Raw genomic sequence first — 6000 nt, 5'->3', positions numbered from 1 at the left:
GGGATGTAAGGAAGACTACATTCTAGAAGAGCAGAGAAACCTACTTCAGGTTCCTTTCCTCTCAAGGGCTGTATTGATGGCCAGTTTCAGGTGGACAAAGAAATCCAGTTCAGGTTCTTCTTTTAGGAGCAGCAGAACCATCCAAGGTGGGTACAGAAATCTGATTCAAATTCTATTCCTTGTAGAGGGTGAATCCAGAGTTTACCCCAGGTGGGCACAGAAATCCAGTCAGACGTCTTCCTCCTTATTTCTCTATTGTGTTAACAGACTAACGGGGCTAATGTTATTTGTCATGCCCCAGATATTTGCTCAGCATCGTACTAAGCTCTCATAAGACAAGTCCCCTGCCTCCACGAACTTACCACCTAAGGACCTGATTCAGCAAGATGCAGATGCTGAACTCATTCAACTTCCAATGGCCTCAATGGGAATGGAGGATGCTTGGGTAGTACTCCTAGGAGGCACTCATCACAAATTGTGTGTGAGCCCTAACACGGACACTAATAATACCACGCACATATGGTACAAGACATATGGGGACTATGCTAACTGGAAGCAACGGTAATGTCTAGAGGAGGTTGTTGCTGTAAGGTGTGGTGGAAGCAAGGTATTTTACAGTCTGAAAACTGGATTGAGGAACGGAATTAAGGATAGGACTTGTTGAAAATTTTCCGTCAAAACTATTTTTAGATGGAAAACCTTTTTTTGACTGAACAAATATTTTTCACAAAGTGTCTCCTAACTATCATCATTTTGTTAAACTGAATACGTGGGTTTGGGCCAAAAAATATAATTTTTAATAAAAAGTCAAAGTTTTCTGAGCAACACCTTCCTTCACCTGCTCCCCCATTTTCTGACTGGCCTTCTCCCTGCTGGACACATACCAAAGTAGACACAATGGCAGCTCACAAGCTCCTCCATCAGTGACAGGGAAAACTCAGGCATGATTTCATCTTGCCCAGCAGGAATGACTTCCCCTTTATCATTTGAGAAGCTAGGACCAACCTGAAAATAAAATCTAGTGATAACTCTTAGCATCAGTCCTATTATTAATTATTATTATTACAATAGCTCCTACAGGCCTCTTCCAGGGTGAGCTCCAATGTGCTTGGTGCTGTACAACCAAAATAAACGACAGTCCATGCCCCAAAGCCTCCTGCTGCTGGAAGATTAGAATGAAACTCATGATGCAAGCTGCTGCTATTAACCCACAAAGTGAGATTTAGCAGCTTATGCAGTGTCACAAGTCCAGCCAGCTGTCATAGGACTAAAATACAATCTTTACCTCATCCCCCTTCCCCAACTTTCAAAGTTGGCTTTAAGTAAAATGCATGTCAGCAGCCACTTGTGCCCCATGCCCCTCCAAACTTACTAGATGCTAATTCTGCAATAGCAGGACCAGAGTAGGGTGGCAACTCTGATTCCCATCCCACCCTGTCAGCATGCCCCCTCACCCCAGATCATAACCTCTGTTCTTCCTACCTCCCTTTTTTTATCCTGCAAGGCCATAAAAGCACGAGCCAGTGTGCCAGGTCTACGCTGGTGAGTGAAAATCTTGCTAATTCTATTACACCAAAGCAGGGTTATGTTTGACTGTAGAAATAGCCCAGGGCCAAGGATTGTAAATCGAGCTGAAACCATGCACCATGCAGTTGGGAGGGGAGGGGGGAAATCTTTCTTCTGGGAGAGAGAGAACATTACACACACACACACACACACAACATCACCACCATGCCAGCTTATGCCACAAGGATAATTTCAAACTAATATTTATAAGATGTGGTTTGCAAGGGAGGGGGCCGATGCATCACTTAGCTGCCCTTTGTAATAAACCTTGTGCAATTGCTTCTTTGATTCTCTTTTCCCTGCCAACTGCCTGCCTTATAGTGTCTGTTTGCTGCTTGCTTGTCACTCAAAAGGCACCTGTAGATTGGACAGAACAGTAAAGTTACTACACTGGAGAAATAAATAAGTGGCAGCTGCAGTCCTATACTAAATGCACGGCTCAATTCAAACATTGGGGTGCTAAAGCCATGACTCTGCCAGAGAAACATGAAGATTTTCTTGAATGGCTGCTATGGGAGCTTGGCTCTAGACTTGGCATTTGCCCAAAGTGGAGGGCATGACTGACATTCTAGTCAGAAATGATCAGCCTGAACCTTCTAGCTAGTGGGTGCACGTACTGCTGTATCCTACTGGATGGAATCAGCCTTATCCAAAAGTATGTGTTTAGCCTTAATACTGCTATAGCTCAAGGAGATTCTCCTTGAGCTCAGGTGGCAGGGGGCTTGTGCTTTTGTATTAAACTGTTCCATGCTCATGGTGTGCATAATATTGGTAACTGCAAAGTCTTAGCTTTCATTTAAAACAAAACCAAACCTGGAAAAAGTGACTTGATGTAAACCACTGCAGTCTTGCCTTCCTGAGTCTGCAGACACTTGTAATAATAACAACAGAGATGTGAACTGCCTCATTCATCTGAATGGGGTGTTAACTCTGAAACATAACAATGACTTATTAACATTAACGATTTCACTGACAATTATTTTAGCAGAAATATCCAGCCAATCCCTTAGCCCACAAACTCCATCTACCTCCCATAGCACTTTAAGTGTCAAACGCCGCAGCTGCCAAAACCTCCAGATTTACGCCCTGACAATTTCTATGATATAATTATATCTGATAAAGATTAAAATCTATGGCACACTGAAAACTGAATATGTGAGGAAAATGTAAAACCAGCTGAATTTAATATCAAAATCAATAACAGAGGCCATTGGATTGATTGTATTATTCAGTTTTCATATTTAATTTGATTTTTTTTAATGTAAATGAAGTTGCCAGAGAATCCAAGAATTTTTCTGTAGAACTTAGGTCCAGCTTGTCTCAAAGTATACAGATGCTTGACCATAATTGTGGTCAAGAGAGAGTGTTACCATTCAAAATCCTGATTTTTTTGTTCAGTTACTTATAACTTTCTCCCAAAATTCCCTTTCTGGCAGAGATTTTTTTTACATTTGATCTGAGCCCAAAATCAAATTATTGTGGAAAATTTCATTTAAAAAAAATCTGTTCAAACTACCTTGGAATTATTTGAATGTGAACAAAATATATGGGCGTTCAGCTGTTAAGGCATTTTTCGGGGGCTTTTTTTCCCTCTTTCGTGCTCAGATAATTTAATAACAGCCCATCCTTAAAACTTCAGATTTGGAATGTACACAGCCCTGAATGAGAAACATGAGCTTTGCCTCATATGGTTTCAAAACGACCAAGCTATGGATGGTTTAGAAAGCACTGTCATCATGTACAGTATGTTTGTCTTAAACATGCAGCAAGATGCAATGTGGATAAGTTGTGATGTATAAAGGGGTGAATGGTGGAAAAAACACACTTAAGTGTGATTAATAATAATGTCTTATTTTACACTTGTTATAGTCCCTTTCAAAGGTAGATAAATATTTCAAAAGTAGATAAATATTATTATCCCCATTTTACAGATGGAGGAAGAGGAGAGAAATTAAGTTACCCAAGGTCATAGAATGAGTCACAGAGGCAGTCAGGAATAGATCCCAAATTCAAATGTAATAGAGTTATTTGAAATGACACTGGAAAAGGGCAGAAGTGCTTTCTCAGCTTCGTACAGCACAATTATACACCCTTTAAATAGCAGATACTCCAAGATGAGCTCTGCCATCAACCCTACAACAATAACCCTCTTTTGTCACCAGTGCAGCAGTATATACAGTTTTAAAGCTAATGGCATAACCATATTAGAGATATATGTGCTTCCTTGAATGAATGGCTGTTTTCACAAACTCTAGAAGACAGTAGCCAGATGCTTGAACAAGAAAGGCCATGCTGCTCTGTTCAACCTATGCTGTTACAAACTATGCAACCTATTTGGAGTGTCTTAATACTTAAGAATCTGGTGCTCTGTAGGATTGTTATTTCTTTGTGCTTGGTGTTGTCTTATCACTTGCTATTGTATTCTCTGGTCTCTTTTTAGCCTTTTCTCTTGACAGGGAGGAGGCTAATGTAATCTGAAGATTTTGGCCTTAATTGGGACTACTATTGAATGAAAAGGCCAGTTCCTCCTTAGCTTTGTGATGTACGTAACCCTGAGATGATTAGACACAGATGTGTCTTGTCTTTTTCTTAAAAAAAAATTAAAGGATTTTTCACATAAAAACATCAAACAAAACCCAAGGAAATTCTATGCAAAAACCATGTAACTACAACCCTGACCTAGTGATTGGAATAACTCCAAAATGAGGAAAACTCAGAATTATGTTCCTACAGCAGCTATAGTTCTGCCATCTTGCACATATTCATAACAATGGGATCTTTCATTAAATGATCACTCAACACCAGTTAAGCAGATTGTCAAATTCATCATTTTTCACTGAATAATATAATACAAAGACACAGCACTTTTTTCACCAGTGCTTCACTTTCATGACTATCAGTGGGTGGGAGTTGCATAAATTAGGGTGGCAGGACAGGCTCATGCTGTGTATTTTGGTTGACAGTATATGCTTTTTAAAATAAATATCCACCCCTTCCACACCGAGACTGAACACACTGGAGAAAACAGAAAAATATCAAGACTAAGTGTACTTATCCTCTCTGCTGTATAAGCTAAATAAATTCTCTCCTCCTCTCTCTCTCTCAAGCTATGGAAGATCATTCCACCACCCAAATCCCTTCTGCTGAGCACCAGATTCCTCCTGCCATCACCTGATTAGGTAGAAAACTTCATGTTCTCTGCTATTGGGCCTCACTTACCTGCTGCATCCCACTGCCTTTTTCACACTGTCTTTCTCCCTCCCTGACCTCAGCTCATGCTATGATTTACCTCAACTCCTAGACTGAGTGCACCAGCACCTGTGGGCTGAAGGTCATGCCAGGAGGATGGGGGAGGCTGGACCTGTTGGGAACACAGGTTGGGGGTGATAGAAAGGTTCTTAATATAGCAGGACTGGCTTCTCACAAGTGTCCCGCTACCATGCACATGTGACAGATGCTAGTCCTGTCACTTAATGCAGTTCTGGAAGGTACCCAAATGCTATAGTGATGTGGGCTGTATAAGAACCTGAATAGAATAGAACTTGCTCCAAGTCCAGTCACCCAGAAACCATCCCTGCTCCCCAGTGCCTTCACAAACACTTTGGAAACTAGCCAGTCTCCCAGGTATTAAACGTTGCACTATCCAAAGGGCTAATACTGATCAGCAAGAAACTCAGTACAGATAAACTGTAGATCTGGGTCTAAGCAAGCCCTTCTTCTGTAACTTTAGATACACGAACTGGATATTTCTGCATATACACTGTCCCAGACCCTTAAAATTCCATCTGTCCTGCAGGGTTTTTCCAGACCACTATAGTGACTTTCATTGAATAGCGGCAGGTTCCTGAAAGAACACTGTAGGATCAGTGTATTATCTCCAGGACCATGTGCTATCATGCCCCTGTAAATACAAGGGCACAGTTTTAGTGGTGAGGGGAAAGGGGAGGTTTATGGTTCCCAGGATTAATTTCCAGACTGAATACAATAACATTTATGGGCCAAATCCAGACCCATTCATATTTCAAGGGAGTTGCAGTTTGACTCTTCAGAGCCCCTACAGTTCTGTTTCTGGGCTGGATCCAAAGCCACAATGAGCCCATTTTCTGCTTCCTATTGGGAGTCAGCCAAAAAAAGGGAAAGAAATTGCACGAGATTTTAGCTATATCAAGCCCAAGCCCTAGCCACGGGCCATCTTCAGATCTGAGCCTGGATCTTGGGCTGAGCAGCCCCTCTTGGGCTGGGTAGCTCACCCCACCCTTTCTTTGATCCTCCACCACTGTGCCCAAATCTGGAGGACAATGGGTATTCTAAAGGCTATGACAGGATGTTTGAGGATTCCACTAGTGGGGAGTTTCCCCCTTTCCCAAGGAGAAACCCCAACTATCAATTGAAGTCAATGGAAAACACATGCCATATTTGTCTGACTGACTGACG

This window comes from Terrapene carolina, unplaced genomic scaffold (genome assembly GCF_002925995.2).
Source record: "Terrapene carolina triunguis isolate 2854851 unplaced genomic scaffold, T_m_triunguis-2.0 Scaffold242, whole genome shotgun sequence".
Taxonomy (NCBI): domain Eukaryota; kingdom Metazoa; phylum Chordata; order Testudines; family Emydidae; genus Terrapene; species Terrapene triunguis.
Note: the sequence above shows the minus strand (reverse complement) of the source record.